The 15,284-nt window shown below is 53.1% G+C and overlaps 1 protein-coding gene across 1 annotated transcript in view; it reads left to right on the forward strand.

Annotated features, from left to right (window-relative positions):
- The first annotated feature begins 937 nt into the window (after window positions 1-937).
- Window positions 938-15,284, forward strand: part of LOC146789198 (anterior gradient protein 3-like) — a 125,600-nt gene continuing 111,253 nt past the window's right edge. Inside the window, exon 1 of the mRNA XM_085630796.1 lies at window positions 938-1,285. The gene's annotated coding sequence lies outside the window, so the exon portion shown is untranslated. The remainder of the gene's footprint in view (window positions 1,286-15,284) is intronic.

Genomic DNA, 15,284 nt, shown 5'->3' on the forward strand with positions numbered 1-15,284 from the left:
ACAGAGAACCCTGTCTGCCAATCTCTAAATACGGCCCATAGGGCCCTATGTATGAACGCATTCTCCTATAGACGCAGAATGAGTAAAGGCCTTTGATACATCTGGCCCATTACCTTTAGTGGATATATACTTTGAACCTGTTCATAGAATCTGCAATGCTGGAAACAAACAACAAAACTCTTTGCACTTAATCTGCTGCTTCTGTAATAAGGAGGCGGGCAAGCGAATTTACTCCTGTTCATATCACAAAATTAATGAAAAGGGATATTTATTTTGAAATCCTTGTTAATGATATGTATTGCTTGTACAGCATTTCCAATGCATGATACAGATTTTAAGTTGAAATGCCATCCTTAAAGGTCTAAAAAATTAAAAGATACTGGTTTTGCATAATTATAATTAGAAATAGAATACTTATTTTACCTGAAGCATATTCCACTCTTCCCCATTCTGAAAGTGAGAACATTCAAATTGTATAATGTCCTACTCTGTAAACACATCTAACATGTTTGATTTGAAGCAATTTCTGCTCATTATGCAAGCAGGAAAATGTGCAGATGTATTTGGTTTGGGTTCTTTTGTGTGTGTTTTTTTGCACCTGTGCAAAGTTTCTGGCTACAGCCCTTGATATTTTTTTCATTCAATGTAGGGATTAGCAGCATTGTTTAACGCAGGGTTTCAGCGAAGGTACCAAGCAGGCACAGGTGCACCCGACACTTGCAGTACTAAAGTTGTTTTTCTAAAACTCAAAGTGGTCCTTTTAATGTTCTCCAAATCTATTTTTTGATCAAGACACAGTTAAGAAATTGCAACTTTTTTTTAAGTGAAACTAACATGCGTGTAGTAACTGCACTCCGCTACTAGTACCTCAAAGCTCCACTGAACCCAGCTTTTCACGTGGAACAAAAGGCACACACAGTTCTAACTTTCTGTGCAGTTCTTCTTTCAGTGATCCCCCTCGCCAGCCCCCGGAGTAGAGAGAGACACACACAGGCGCCCATTTATTTTTCCTAATTTGATGAAATCTGATCCAGATGGAGGCAGAAAGAGAGCCCAGTGTTCAGCGTGGGCATGGGAAGGTACCAACGTCAGACAAGAAGTGACCAGCACTGCCCCACCTTGCCCCTCCCCTGCCTGCGCGCTCCACAGGTAACCATATCCTGGTTGCCATGGAGCCCGAATTGTTCAGGTCAGGTGTCCTACTTATCTCTGTAAATCACGCCTACTGGAGTTCGACTAGAAGCCTTCAGAGCAGGAAGGACTTTCGTGCCGGAGCTCACCTGCAGTAAGTACACGTCTTCAACTTTTTCAGATGTATTCGTTAAAAAAAGAAAAAAGCTTAATGATTTGTCAAAGTATTCTGTTCATCTCAAGTTAGTTTTTTGCATATTATACAACAAACTGTTTTCGTATGGTGAGTTTGTTGGTAAATGTGCGTGTTTTATGAATAATTTCTATCAGTTCCTGGTATTAAGTGACATATACGGTTAGTTGGTAGGTGGTTTTCTCTGTGGGTGTTTGCCTGTTGACTAGCAGAATGAGCACAGTAAATCATTGTAGGATTTTCTGTAACCCACAAACACGTCTGGGCCATGTTCTTTTCTTGTGAAGGGCAAAAACTTGTCGGATATTCAAGAAGTGACTTACCTTATCTTTTGCCTGAAACAATGTAATGTCTTTTGTCCCAAGTGCCGGAAATAGCAGTACATAGGGGCAGGTCTTGGTGAGTCACCGCGCCTGGCAAGGGCTAATCTTTCTGCACACCTGGGTACTGTTTGCAGTGCCCGCAGGTGCACAAATCAGGCTTTTGAATATTTTTTGGATATTAGGCAAATACTTAGAAGCAAATGATATGCGCTGCTTAAACGGGCATGCTTTATTTCTGTGCACGATAATTCGTGTAAACGAGGCCAAGCGTGACACCATCTTAGACAGATTTACAAATTCATTTGGAGAGACAAGTTAAAAGGATGTATGTTTGCCAATATGTAAATCACTTCACTTGATTGGTTCAAAAGTAATCGGTTTTCATTAACCCCGGAAGCATCACAAAAACTCATTCATTTTATACTGAAATGAGTGGATGCAAAGACTGTTCTATGTGTAACTGCTTTTATCCAGGTCAATTGCTTTAAAATAGGCGTTACCATTACCCAGTGTAATGTTCTGCATGTATCGACCGCAGAAGCATTAATTGCTGAGTTGGCCATGCTGAGATTCAATACACGGGCCTCCAAATCACACACTGTCCTGGTCTGCAACTGAATCATCGTGCTGATGCCAAATACAGCAGCATAATACCTTCTTAAAATATAAGAATTAAACATTTAATATACGTACAGCATGCAGGCTGCTCCGAATGCTCTTAACTTCTCTTGAATAAGTTATCCACTATTTTCCCGGTTTTGGATGACACTCCTATTTCTGGTTTTGTGACTTATATGGATAAATGCAGGGGCAGACGCATGGACGCCTATTATTTGTACCTTAATGAGTGTTTCTACAGAGTCTTTAAATCTCACTGTTAGCCCTGGAGGCATCACCACGAGCTGCCTTTAACTCCTGGCAGCAGTTACCGTGTCTACTAGTATAAAGAGCTCTTTGGTAATGTCCCAGATCTGTAAGATTCACTTAGAGATGTTAGTTGCTGGAGAAAGTCCAGTGGAAAATGAGGAATTTTTGGTGGACGCAAACGTGGAATTACTGGTTCCCCTGGTAATTCCTCATTTCTCATGGGATTCTCAGGGTGCAACTCGGAATCTCTCCTCTTTATGAAACCCCTAGAGTGAATGCGACCACGGTATTGTTAACTCTGTGGATGCAGAACCTATACCACACTCTCCTGGGGCGCCCATAATGAGGGCATAGGAGGTTTAATACCAAGCCCAGGCCCTGGATACCTTTAAGCTCACCGTTCTCATCATCATGGTCTGCAAAGGGTTTTAATATAGACAGTGCTTTCTAACTGTATAACTGTTTAAAGTTAGTTTTTTGTTTACATTGTTTCTGACCCCATGACCATCACTTGAATTGTGTCCAATGTATTCCTGAGTTTAATTGTGAACTTATTCTATTGAGTGATTGTGCCTCCTGCTACGTATTCTTTGAGGATCAGATCTTTGCTTTTCATTTTGTTCTGGGAGTAACTTGTGTTGCTGTCTATGTATTTGTCATGAAGATGCAAGACAAGCATACAAGCACAGTGGAATTACATAAACCTTTTATACGCTTCTCACAATGCGGAGAGCGCAAGTGTGAATATGGTATTGTCCTGGTATTATTTCTACTAACGCTCGTACACAGACTTTTTTTTAAAAACGTGTCCTTCACGTTCTATTTGTGTGCCTTCATATAAAGTAAACAGTAGCTTTTTCAGGACTCGTCTTTGTATATGTCTATTAGGCTCCTATGATATGGCTTGGCATGAAGTTGAGCTTTAAAATGATCAATGAAATAAGAGGTTATGACCTAAGAGAGCTCCTTTCCCAGCATCTTAATGTCTGAATTGCAGGGCCTGTGTGAGCACTAACCCTGGGCGTAGTCTGCGTAGTAGCGCTACGCGAAGTGCGTAGTGCACTGTGCAAAATGCTGTTCTCACTGATTGCATAGTGCCAGATGCATGTCCGCACTGTGCAATCATTGCAAAACGCATCTTGCACAGTGCAAGCGGTCGTTTTCTGCCGCTCAAGTAGATTTGTACTCGAGCGGCAGCTTTCTCAACGCGGACTGGTAATTTCTCATCGCGAGCGGTCGCGAGCATACACGACCACTCGCAATGAGAAACCTGACCTCCCCGTGTTGAGAATCTCGCTGAGGGGTTTATTTTCCACGCTCGCTATCGGCAACTTGATGTTGCTGATTGCGAACGAGGAAAAAGTCTTGCCGGGATGTTATTTTGCTCGCTCGCGGTTGCCAACTTGACGTTGAGGACTGCGAGCAAGCAAAAAATGCCCGCTCCACTATGGGTTTTTGCACTGTGCTACGTGCAATTCGCGTAGCGTGTAGTTGCGCAAACTACGCAAGAGTAGTGTAGTCCTAGGCCCAGGGTTAGTGAGCAGCTGAGGAAACAAAGTGGAATGGGATTGCTAAATGGTCAAACCATACTAAAGGAATCCGGTCCCCTACTACTAACCTGCAACAATTTGAGAAGAAATGATCAAAAAATGGCCTTTCATGTTTGTTGGCATATTTGATTTAAAGGTCAAATGAAGTACTTCCAGAGCCTCTTCAAGCCAGAGGATCGTATACTCATATATTGGATTTACCTAAAAAGGGCATATTATGCTTATTTAAGAAGTTCTTCAGCTAAATTGACTAACTCAGGGCAGGTAATACATCAGGAGAAAATGATATTCAACTTTTTCAAATATAAAAGAAATGCCACGGCTAACAAGTAAATGTTTGGACTCAAAATGTTCAATTTTACAAACGCGGCGAGTTTCTGGCACTGGTTGCAACCCCACACCCTGTTTTTATTCACAAATCATATGTGAACGATCCTCAAACTGTCTAGAAAAGTTTCATTAAAAAAGGTTTGGAGCTGCCCCCTTTAAGTAACCAGGGATAAGACAGTACTTTGAAGGTAGATCCAGCAAAGTTTTGCTTGCAGAGTTGATACAACTCGCAGGGATGAGCGCCCTGGCAGCGTGTTCGGTCACATTACTCCTACCAGTGCCAATAAGGGTTAATTTTTCTCCAGAGTGAGTAGGTCCGGCTTAACTCGCCTGGGTCACTTGGGTACCAGCCTCCATACCCATGCGTGCAGCTAAACACATGATCCTTCTCATGAGTCTATAGAGATACAGAGCCAGGGCGCAATCTTTCTCGAGGCAATGGTCTTTTGATGAACACCTTGCTCCCAAAGTTGGCACAATCGGCCCCTGTCCATGTTGAATGGGCTATATTCCTTACGTCAAGGGAGGTTGAGACAACTTTCTGTGCCACCTTACTAGCCATGGTGGCGGCACGTAGCGCAGTAGCAGGAACAACCTAAGACGAGTGCATAAGAAATGGTTGCTGTACCGAATGGGTTGCTGCAGCGCGTCGGGCATGCTGACACAATGTCCACAGCTGAGTGGGCCGCGGTAAACGAATAATGAATCCGTCAATTACCGCTTACCTCCAACAAGGGCAACTTCATTTGGTGCTTATTGGTCGGTACTTCCTTTCAATAACAATTGATAAGTGCTTGGGTTAAATAGATGCAGTAAGCACAGCGTAGTGGGGCCGGCTGGCACAATGAATGCAGTTGAGAGGGTCGGAATAGTTAATCATAGAGACAACCTCCACTGATTGCCTTCAACGAGGGCAACACAATTTTTGTATTGTTTGGCACTCATTTTGCATAACAATTGATAAGCACTTGGGTTAAATAGAAGCAATAAGTGGAAGGGACTGAATACGCGTCACCAGTTCAATGAAACACACTAGTCGTGCCAGGCTCAAAAATAATGCAGCACTACGTAAGCGGAGTCATTTACAGGAGGTCGTGTTTCAGTTGGAGTACTCAGCAGGTCCAGCCTCTCTGGAGGCCGCTTGGTTTAGGTTGTCATAGGCCACATGCCCTGAATTGCTAGAGGTAAACTGTTCACTGGAGGCCGTTGGTACCGGCTGGCACAGTGGGCGCAGCGGAGTGAGTCGGTTAAGTCGCCCAAGTTCAAATGTAAGGCCGCGCGCCCTAGATGGCTAGTGTTAGACGGACCGGGAGGGTCGGCCGAGGACAAGGGGAGAGGTCTCCGGGGAGAGCCGTCTCCAGCGATCGTACAGACAAATAACTTCCCCCCCACAGACAGATACCACACAAGGAGATGAGTTAGCGTTCTTTATAAGCACTTCTTAAGGTACGATGAAAAGGTACAAGGAGGTCTGGACTCAGGGGTCCCCTCGATTCAAGTCTCTCAAGATGGGAAAAGGGGGTAGCGGGACAGTCTGGTTACCAGTCTGGTAGTTGAGATGGTATGGTGGGTAGCTCACAATCCTCGAGCTTGGTGGTCTAGTTGGTACGGGCCGCGGCAGCGCCAGCAGGTCCCGGTGAAGATGGTCGATACACGGTCCGCGGCAGCGCCAGCAGGTCCCAGTGAAGATGGTCGAGGTACGGCCCGCGGCAGCGCCAGCAGGTCCCGGTGAAGATGGTCGTTACAACGGGCCGCGGCAGCGCCAGCAGGTCCCGACGAGGATGGATGTTGCAGAAGGCCGCGGCAGCGCCAGCAGGCAGGACGATAGTTCACAAGATAGGGCTACGGCAGCGCCAGTAGTCCGTCAAGGCTGAGTTCTCTCGGTGTCTCTCGACTCCAGGATACAACTGCCTTCCTGCTCCGGAGCTGCTCCAGTTATAGGGCAGGCGCCCTTTGATGTCCGGACCCTCGCACTTGGAGGTCGGAGGGTCCGGGATGAAGGTGTCCAGACACCCAGCGGGGGGTGGAGCCGGTGCCTGGGGGAACTGGAGGTGATCGGCACCTGGCGGGGGAGAGTCCTTGGCGCTTCGTTCTCCCATTGACCTGCCAAGTGGTCCGCTCACCTCCTGGGTGGATGGTGGTGCCGGGATGTCGGGGCCGGCCAGGCCCACGGTTAGGGTCGGGTGGAGGCCACGCGGCCTCGTGGCGCAGGGCCCAAGATGGCGGCTTGACCCGGCCGAGGGGGCCGGTGGTGGCTTGGGCCCGTGATACATGGAGGTCCGAGGGCAGGAGTTCCGTCGGGAGACGGGGTGCGGGTGATTCTCGTGGGTCACGCCTGGCGGGCCGGGGCTTGGGCCCTGTCATGCGGGGAGGGAGCAAGCCCTTCGTGTGGCCTGTCCAACATGCGTCCCCCCCAGCTGAAGGCGGGGAGAGTCACCCATCTTCTTGGGGACTCTCCTCGTCGAGGCGGAAGAAGCGTGACAGGCCATCTGCGTTGGCGTGGTCTTGGCCCGGTCGGTGCTCCACGGTGAAGTCCATTCCCTGCAGGGAGATGGACCAGCGCAATAGTTTTGGGTTCTCCCCCCGCATCTGCATCAGCCACTGCAGGGGTCTATGGTCGGTTTGTACCCGGAAGTGGGTACCGAAGAGATAGGGCCGGAGCTTTTTGAGGGCCCACACCACTGCGAAGGCCTCCCTCTCGATTGTGCTCCAGCGCTGTTCTCGGGCCAGGAGACGTCGGCTGATGAAGGCCACCGGCTGGTCATGACCCTCGGGGTTCACTTGGGAAAGAACCGCTCCGATGCCGTGGTCGGAGGCGTCTGTCTGTACCACGAATTCCCGACTGTAATCGGGGGCCTGGAGCACAGGGGCGGTGCACAGGGCGGCCTTCAGCTTTTCGAAGGCCGCTTGACAATCGGGGGTCCAGTTAATCCGCTTCGGTTGGTTCTTGGACGTGAGACCAGTGAGGGGCCCCACAATGCTGCCGTAGTCCCTCACGAACCGCCGGTAGTAGCCGGTGAGCCCCAAGAAGGCTCGGACTTCGGTCTGGGTGACGGGGGGCTGCCAGGACTGGATGGCAGCAATTTTAAGTTGCAGTGGGGCCACCAGCCCGCTTCCCACCTGGTGCCCCAGGTAGGTCACGGACCCTTGACCAATTTGGCATTTGCCGGCCTTAATCGTGAGGCCGGCCCGCTGGAGGGCCTGTAGGACCTCCTGGAGGTGGAGGAGGTGGTCGGACCAGTGGCGGCTGTATACAGCGATATCGTCCAGGTAGGCAGCGCTGAACTCTTCGAGCCCCGCCAAGACCTGGTTCACAAGACGTTGAAATGTAGCGGGGGCGTTCTTCATGCCGAAGGGCATGACCTTGAAGTGGTAGTGGCCATCGGGGGTAGAGAAGGCGGACCGTTCTTGAGCCCGGGGTGTGAGACCGATCTGCCAGTAGCCCGCTGTTAGGTCGAAGATACTGAGGTAGCGGGCGGCCCCCAGCCGGTCGATCAATTCATCCGCTCGGGGGATAGGATGAGCGTCGGTTCGGGTGACAGCGTTCAAGCCCCGGTAGTCGACGCAGAATCTCAGTTCAGGTGTGGTGCCGGGGGCAGCGGCTTTGGGGACCAATACAACCGGGCTGGCCCAGGGACTGTCCGAGGGCTCGATGACCCCGATCGTGAGCATTTTGGCCACTTCCTCTTGTATGCAGGCCCGTACCCGATCTGGTACGCGGTAGGCCCGGTGTCGGATAGGGGGACTGTCCCCGGTGTCCACGTCGTGCAGGCACCAAGGGGTGACCCCGGGAGTGAGGGAGAACAGTGAAGCGAACCGCAGCAGGAGGTCCCGGCAGCCCTGGCGTTGCTCTGGGGTGAGGGCATCGGAGAGCCGGACCCCGTCCACGGAACCGTCGTTCTCCTGAGTCTTCAGGAGATCCGGGAGGGGTTCGGAGTCCTCCTCTGCCCCCCTGTCCGTAGCCATCAGGAGGCTGAGTTCTGAGCGCACAAAGTGTGGTTTGAGTCTGTTGGTGTGGAGGACCCGAAGGGGGTTCCGGGGGGTCCCCATGTCGATGAGGTAAGTGACGGGGCTTTTGCGCTCGACCACCTTGAAGGGCCCCGTCCACTTATCTTGCAAGGCACATGGTTCGGTGGGGGACATCACCCACACTCGTTGACCAGGTTCGAACTCGACGGAGGAGGCATTGTGATCATACCATCTCTTCATGTCTTCCTGGCTGGCCTCGAGGTTCGCCTTGGCCATCTCCCTGAAGCGCCGGGTCTGATTGCGTAGGGCCAGGAGGTACTTGAAGACGTCTGGAGGGGTCTTTAGGGGGGCCATCTCCCAACCTTCTTTGACTAGGCTGAGGGGCCCTCGCACAGGGTGCCCGTACAGGAGTTCGAAAGGGCTAAAACCGAGGGACTTCTGGGGAACTTCTCGGTAGGCGAAGAGGAGGCACGGGAGTAGTACATCCCACTGGCGACGGAGGGGCTCTTCCAATCCCCCAATCATCCCCTTGAGAGTGCGGTTGAATCGCTCCACTAGTCCGTTCCCTTGGGGGTGATAGGGGGTCGTGAATCGGTAGGTGACCCCGCACTGTTGCCAGAGGGACTTCATGTATTTGGAGATGAAGTTCGTGCCTCGGTCGCTGACGACTTCTCGGGGGAAGCCCACCCGGGAGAAGATCCCCATTAGGGCCCGGCCAACCACCGGAGCTGTTACAGTTCGTAGAGGCACCGCCTCGGGGTAGCGGGTGGCGTGATCCACCAGTACCAGGATGAACCTATGTCCTTGTGCCGTGCGGGGGTCCAGGGGCCCCACAATGTCTATTCCTACCCTCTCGAACGGGGTGGTGACCACTGGGAAGGGTTGTAGAGGGGCTTTCAGCTTACGGCCACTCTTCCCGCTGGCCTGGCACGTGGGGCAGGACCGGCAGTGGTTCAGGACGTCGTTCCGCATCTTCGGCCAGAAAAAGTGGGTCACTAGGCGACTGTAAGTTTTGTCTTGGCCCAGGTGTCCAGCCAGGGGGACATCGTGGGCCAGGTTGAGCAGGAAGTCTCTGAAGCGGAGAGGTACCACCAGTACTCGACCGGCCCCTAGCTCTGCGATTCTCTGTTCGCTGTATAGCAGGTCGTTCTCCCAGTAGACCCAGTGAGTTCCGGTGGAGTCCCCTGCGCTCTGGGCGCTGGCTTGTTGGCGGAGTCCCTCGAGGGAGGGGCAGGTCTTTTGCTCCTGGCGGAACTGTTCTTGGGTGGGCCCCCCTTCTTGACGCCACTGAGCCAGGCCGGGGAGGTCCTGGGGTTGCGCGTCCCTTTCGGTCGTTGGTTCCGGGGGGTTGGCCTCGTCGTTGTCTTCTACTGGGGCGACCGGGGGCGGAGGTGCTGGCCATTCCGGTTCTTCTGGTCGGGGGACGGCACGGGCGGCCATGGACCGGGTGGTTACGCAGGCCCAGTCCGGGAGGCCCAGCATCCCCAGGTGCTCTCTTCTCTCAACGGTGGCCCACGGGGAACTCTCAAGGTCATTCCCCAGGAGGCAGTCCACGGGGGCATCATCCCGGACCGTCACTTTCAACAGGCCGGAGACCCCTCCCCATTCGAAGGGGACGCAGGCCATTTGACACAGACTTTCGGAATTGTCGGCTGAGCGGACGGGGCAGAGAATGTTCGGCAGGATCTGCTCGGGTTTCACCAGGTGACAGCGGACGGCCGTCACACTGGCGCCTGTGTCACGTAAGGCCTCGGCCCGATGCCCATTAATGGTCACCCACTGACCGTATTTCCTGGTGTTGGCGGGTAGGGGAGCCCGCGGGACTATGTCTTTTCCCCCTAGGCACGCTAGAACCATGGCGGCCGGTTCCCACTCTTGCTGGGCCGGCTCATACTCTTCTTGTTCCTCTGATAGTCGTTCTTCCCCCAGGGCGGTGGCAGCTACCTGGCGGGGCTTGGGCGTTTGGTTCTGCGGGCAGCTCGGGTCATTGGCGTAATGGCCGACTCGCTGGCATCGGTGGCACGTGACATTGGCTCGGAACCCTGGACGCATCGGGGGGTTTCCCTGGCCGGCCGGGGGCGGGGTGCTGGCCACGGGTGTTGCCGGGAGGGTGTCTCTCCCTCGCCCCTGGCCTCCTCCTCCTCCCCGAGGACGGTGCTGGCCTTGGTTGCTTCGGTTCTGCTCGTGTGGTCCTCTCCGGCCCACTCGGGTGCTTTCCCATCGGTCAGCTTCAGCGGCGAGCTGCCGGGGGTCAGTCAATTTACTGTCGAGGAGGTGCTGCCTGAGCTCGACGAAACAGTTGTTCGACAGGTGTTCCCATACCATAAGGTTAAAGAGTTGTTCGTAGGTCGTTACATGGCTCCCCTTGATCCAACCCTCGAAGGCTCGGCTGAAATAGTTTACGTACTCCACCCAAGTTGTACCCGGGATCCGGGTGCAATCTCTGAACCTCTGGCGGTACATCTCGGGTGTGAGGCCGTAGCGGGTGAGGAGGGCAGCCTTCATGTGGTCGTAGGACGACATTTGGTGATCTGGGAGCTGCAACAGGGCATCGCGACCTTCGTTGACGAACCTCCCCCATAGTCCGGCTCCCCAATCACTCCGGTCGATCCGGTGGGAGGTCATGGCGATCTCGTAGGCTTTGAACCACTGCTGTATGTCGTCTTCTCGGACATACTCTCGGACAACATCCTTGGGGATGTGGACTTTTTTCTCGGTTGCCCCTGGGGTGTGCGGTCGCTCAGGCACCCCCGGTTCTTTATTCTGTTTCCGAAGTTCTATTTCCGCCAGTTTGCGCTCGTGTTCGAGTGTTATTCTTTTTTCCTCAAGCTCTCTCTGTCTCTGTTTTTCTTCTCGTTCCTCTCGGAGCCGCAGATGCTCTAGATTTAGTTTCTGCTCGGCTAACTTTAGTTCACCGTCCATCTTGAGTCGTGCCATTTCCAACTCGTGTAATCTTGTCCTTTCTCTTTCCTGGATTTCCTCCTGCGAGAGGCCCGTTCCCCGCTCCTCGGGAGTCGTGGCGTACCCCTCTGGTGCGACACTGTTTTGGTCGGAGGATCCGGTGATCCCAGTTTCTGCCCACGACTCAAGGGCGCGCTTCAAATCATCTTTGGTACTCAGGCCGGTGGTAGCAATGCCTAGTTCCATGCAGAATTGTTTAAGTTTGCGGTGGCTATATTCTTCTAACTTATCCATTTGGAACTTTTCAGTGGAACCGCTATCTTTGGCTGACATCGTGGTTTTGTCGTGGGGTGAGCTACTCTCTGTACGATTACGCGTTGATTCGGATCGCGCCGCTGGCCACCAATGTTAGACGGACCGGGAGGGTCGGCCGAGGACAAGGGGAGAGGTCTCCGGGGAGAGCCGTCTCCAGCGATCGTACAGACAAATAACTTCCCCCCCACAGACAGATACCACACAAGGAGATGAGTTAGCGTTCTTTATAAGCACTTCTTAAGGTACGATGAAAAGGTACAAGGAGGTCTGGACTCAGGGGTCCCCTCGATTCAAGTCTCTCAAGATGGGAAAAGGGGGTAGCGGGACAGTCTGGTTACCAGTCTGGTAGTTGAGATGGTATGGTGGGTAGCTCACAATCCTCGAGCTTGGTGGTCTAGTTGGTACGGGCTGCGGCAGCGCCAGCAGGTCCCGGTGAAGATGGTCGATACACGGTCCGCGGCAGCGCCAGCAGGTCCCAGTGAAGATGGTCGAGGTACGGTCCGCGGCAGCGCCAGCAGGTCCCGGTGAAGATGGTCGTTACAACGGGCCGCGGCAGCGCCAGCAGGTCCCGACGAGGATGGATGTTGCAGAAGGCCGCGGCAGCACCAGCAGGCAGGACGATAGTTCACAAGATAGGGCTACGGCAGCGCCAGTAGTCCGTCAAGGCTGAGTTCTCTCGGTGTCTCTCGACTCCAGGATACAACTGCCTTCCTGCTCCGGAGCTGCTCCAGTTATAGGGCAGGCGCCCTTTGATGTCCGGACCCTCGCACTTGGAGGTCGGAGGGTCCGGGATGAAGGTGTCCAGACACCCAGCGGGGGGTGGAGCCGGTGCCTGGGGGAACTGGAGGCGATCGGCACCTGGCGGGGGAGAGTCCTTGGCGCTTCGTTCTCCCATTGACCTGCCAAGTGGTCCGCTCACCTCCTGGGTGGATGGTGGTGCCGGGATGTCGAGGCCGGCCAGGCCCAGGGTTAGGGTCGGGTGGAGGCCACGCGGCCTCGTGGCGCAGGGCCCAAGATGGCGGCTTGACCCGGCCGAGGGGGCCGGTGGTGGCTTGGGCCCGTGATACATGGAGGTCCGAGGGCAGGAGTTCCGTCGGGAGACGGGGTGCGGGTGATTCTCGTGGGTCACGCCTGGCGGGCCGGGGCTTGGGCCTTGTCATGCGGGGAGGGAGCAAGCCCTTCGTGTGGCCTGTCCAACAGCTAGTAAAGGAACTGTTGACTTTGGAGCGTTAAATCCTGTTGGTACAATGGTCGAGTCGGCCAAATACGAATTCAAGGTATGGTCAAGCGCCCAAATTACAAGGTAGCGCATTGGGGCCTGCTGACATAATGGGCACAGCTCACGAATACAAGGCCAAGCGGAAGTACAAATGCAATATCGTGCCTAATTTCCTGACTGCCGTTCAGAGGTGGACGTCAATGCAGTGGTTACTAGGCATAGTGTTATATATATCCAAGTTAAATATTTTAGTCTGGTAAAAGGCCTGACACCTTGGACCCCTTTGTATGGGTGGTGATAAGGCAACGTCTTCATAGTTTTCATCTCCGGTGCAATAGAACTACACCTTACGCGGTACAATAGCATAAGTACACCAGGAGTAACACCCTTGGGTGGCCGTTTTGTCCCGGGTTTTATCCGTATATTTACAATATCGAAAACATGGGGAGCAACCTCAGAAGGCAGGGGGAAGCTGTGAATCAACAGGAATATCTTCAACGCATGGCTTTTCTCATAATGGTTTCCTATGGGGTAGAGAGCATTAGAGTTCGGCTCCCGGACGACATTCCATTTCCTGAGTTTTGCAGTCATGTTCAAGTTTACACAATACTTGCCGGCACCGTTAATATAGTGGTCGCAATTAATACCGCAGGTCGTTGGGGGTTTTCATGAACGGCGCTCGCTGGCCACAAATCAGCACAACTACCTGCAGATAAGAAGAGGGTTTGTTCCGTCGGGTTCTGCTGCAGCGAGTCACCTGAAAGGGTGGGGAAATCTTATCCAAAATATACTGAGCTATTAGGTAGCACAGTCAGCGCCGGGGGGGGGGGGAGGGCGAGTGCGCCAGGGACCTTCTCGCCCTGTGGCAGAGCGCTGACAGATAACAGCAAAGGGGCATGCACGGCGATAGAGGATCAGCGACTGGATGGACCCCAGGAGGGGGTAGGATGGAAGTGTGCAAAGGGTAGGCAGGGAGGGGACTGACCTGCCGGTGGTCCTGGACTCTACTGCCCTAACCCGCAACTTAAGGACGGAGTGATAGTTTGGGGAGGCTGCCTGTGTTCAGGTACCCCGGAGGGCCGGTGCGATATGCGGTGCCCTGGATTTCAAGTAATGAACTGTTTGCAGCGCGTTGGGGCCTGCCGGCGCAATGTGCACAGCGGACTGAGTTGGGCAAATTCAAGCTTTGCGGTGCCCTGGATTTCAAGTAATGAACTGTTGGCTGTAGCGCGTTGGGGCCTACCGGGGCAATGTGCACAGCGGACTGAGTTGGGCAAATTCAAGCTTTGCGGTGCCCTGGATTTCAAGTAATGAACTGTTGGCTGTAGCGCGTTGGAGCCTCCCGGCACAATGTGCGCAGCTGAGTGGGTTGGCCGAGTCGGCCAAATTTGATATGTGGATGTCGCAAAAATCTGAAGCTGTGAATAATGATATATCCAAGTACAATGCTTTCCGCTCGTAATATACAACTGTTTGCCGTAGCACGCTGGGGCCTGCCGGCACAATGTGCGCAGCTGAGTGGGTTGGCCGAGTTGGCCAAGTTTTAAGGCTAGTGTAAGGCCAAGCGGAAGTTCAAATGTAATGTCATGCCTAATTGACTTGCTGCCTTTGACATGTTAATGTCGCTAGAGTTTTGATGTTGTGAATTAATGATATTTGTCTAAATTGAATACTTTACTCTTGCAATGGTTTGTGGTAAGTCACCTGATTTGATATAAATAAAAGTCTACGCCTTGGACAATATAACCTGATTCCTAAGTTATTGGGCCTGGTGGGGGCAGGAAAGGAATCAGAAGTGGGGGAGGAGGGAGTGTTACGTTGTGCGCGTACTATGAGTAGGCGCCCCCCACGCCTAGGGGAGGGGCGCCCTTAGTCGCGCCACGGAGCCAAGCCTCCTCTTCCGGGGGGCTGGTAGAAGAAATGAAATCATGGAGGGGGCGTCTCCTACACGTAAAGGAAACTGAAACTAAGCACGAAGTTATTTAAGGCGTTGTCCCAGGGATCTCGTCCTCTTTGTCTCCTTGGATCCCTGGGAAGCCGCTGGAGCATCTGAAACCACCCACCCACCCGGCAGAAGAGCAAGGCGGAGCGCTGACAGATAACATCAAAGGGGCATGCACGGCGATAGAGGATCAGCGACTGGATGGACCCCAGGAGGGGGTAGGATGGAAGTGTGCAAAGGGTAGGCAGGGAGGGGACAGACCTGCCGGTGGTCCTGGACTCTACTGCCCTAACCCGCAACTTATGGACGGAGTGATAGTTTGGGGAGGCTGCCTGTGTTCAGGTACCCCGGAGGGCCGGTGCGATATGCGGTGCCCTGGATTTCAAGTAATGAACTGTTTGCAGCGCGTTGGGGCCTGCCGGCGCAATGTGCACAGTGGACTGAGTTGGGCAAATTCAAGCTTTGCGGTGCCCTGGATTTCAAGTAATGAACTGTTGGCTGTAGCACGTTGGGGCCTGCCGGCGCAATGTGCACAGCGGACTGA

Source organism: Triturus cristatus, chromosome 10 (genome assembly GCF_964204655.1).
Source record: "Triturus cristatus chromosome 10, aTriCri1.1, whole genome shotgun sequence".
Classification (NCBI taxonomy): Eukaryota; Metazoa; Chordata; class Amphibia; order Caudata; family Salamandridae; genus Triturus; species Triturus cristatus.